Here is a 2,106-nt window from a genome sequence, read left to right on the forward strand (position 1 = left end):
CCACACAGCCACACAACCACATGTTTACTTACCAAATCCGCTCATTCACTGCGATTGAATTGCGACCACACTGATAAAGGGCACATGCTGTTATAGCACTACCTATTAGCAGAGTACGACAAACCGATATTGCGTCCCAATGACTCAAGATCTTGAGCATCTGAAAGCAACGCTCAGAAATGCCAACCTACGATCCCGTCGCTACGAACGCAACATCCAGAATGCTATTCGTCGTTGCCAAAACCCTTGTCATACACGGTCCAACATTCTCGAGATATGGTCGTGGACTTTTGATGTCTCCATCGAGACTTTCATCATCTTTGTGTCTGCCTTTGGCTATGACAGTCTGACTCGTCGAACCAGCAGTCTGCCACTGCTGCTTGCGAAAATCCGCGAACCCGAGTATCAAGAGCGGATCCATTGTCATCCAGTATTGAAGGAATGGGCATGTTGTCTTCGTGAGCAAGGTAGAACCCTCGATAAAATTCGCAAAGACTGCTGGCTCACCGCGTCAAAGGTTTCAAGATTCCTCGGCCAACGAGAAGATCGGTCGGTCGTCACAACGATGTCCGAACAACATCCATAGCAGATGGCATGCTACATCACCTCCGTCAAGACCCAGCATTTCGTCGTCACTTACCAGATCATTGGAGCTCCGGCAACATGTCGCTTGTTTCCGCCCCCAGCCCAGACGTGCAGGAATTATGCAAAGAAAACAGCATCGAAATGCCCAGGATTATGCCTGCCAATGGAACATGGGGTCAGACAGGACCGCCTACATAACATCAAGTGTTTGCCCATGTCTGGAGATCCCCAAAGAAAGGTAAAGTCTTCGTCATCTGGTTCATACCAAACTGACACCGAGTTGATCTGCGGGTTTTTGAGCGCGAAGAATTATCTGAACAGCCGTCCCTCGTGGCTGCATCTGCACTATCCCAGCTCGTGCACCCGGATAACCGTAATCCGACGAGCATCATCGGCATCGACTTTCCAGATCTGCTATCTCGATGGAAATTCGGAAGCTGTGCAGAACTGCACCGCCACGTGACCACCGCGCTCGAGCGAGTTCCAGTTATCAACGTCACTCCTCAATATTCCTACGTCGACCTCCACATTGGTAGTGTAAGTATGCGGTCTCTTGACTCCTGCTGACGTTCGCAGACTACGGCATGGATGGCATATCAGCAGTTCTGGGGGACTGCCAGAAGCTCATCATCCTGTTTCCCCCGTCTTGTCATAACTTGGGAGTGCTGCAGCGGGAACGCGGCAATCAGGCCAAATTAGCTCGTACAATGTCTCTTCTGGAATATGGCTTGATTGACAGGCTTGATTCCACCAACGTCATCTTCATTCCATCCGGATGGGCGCATGCGACATTCACCACTCGAGGCGGGTTCCTGGTTTCCGTTGACTGTGCCACGAAGAGGACGGTATGGTCATTCTCCCGATACTTACAGTACGGCTTGTACAGTGAGCTTGAGAGTAAGCAGCAAGCTGAATGTTGGTATCTGTTCCTCGATTGCCTGGAATATGCGCTCGCCTGCCATGAAATTCTACTGGCGACCAGGTCCTGGCGTAGTATCGAAAATATGCTCAAAGAGACCACGGATATGACGTGGAAACGCAAAGCGTCCCAAGTCTGGCGCAAGATGACAGATTCGAGTCCAGGCGCTATGATGGAAGATGGATTGGACGGGGCTCCGCTTCCGATCCACCAGTTTTGGGAGCGGCATTTGTCTTGGCTCAATGTTGAGGGGAATACAAAGCGTCAGATTATGCGTTGAGATTGAAGCATAGTCTTGCCACTGATTCAGAATGTCCGGAGCAGCTCGCTCAAGGAGACTGCTATTGTCGTCACCACTGTCTCAGAACGCTCGGCTTGAACCTAATGGCGGCTCCGTAGGCTTCCCTTGACGGCCCGAATACAGTACACATTCGCGATCGCTTGCGCCAATGCGGTTCTCTGCCCGCTCCAATGAGCTACATCTGCGAACAGCTTTGGTATGATAGAACAGATCTTTCGGCTGGACTTCAATCGAATAGGATGACTTCGAATAGGATGACTGAAAGGCGAGAGTGTAAGCAGACATTCAATCCGCCGGATCG

This window comes from Cyphellophora europaea (assembly GCF_000365145.1).
Source record: "Cyphellophora europaea CBS 101466 unplaced genomic scaffold supercont1.15, whole genome shotgun sequence".
NCBI lineage: Eukaryota > Fungi > Ascomycota > Eurotiomycetes > Chaetothyriales > Cyphellophoraceae > Cyphellophora > Cyphellophora europaea.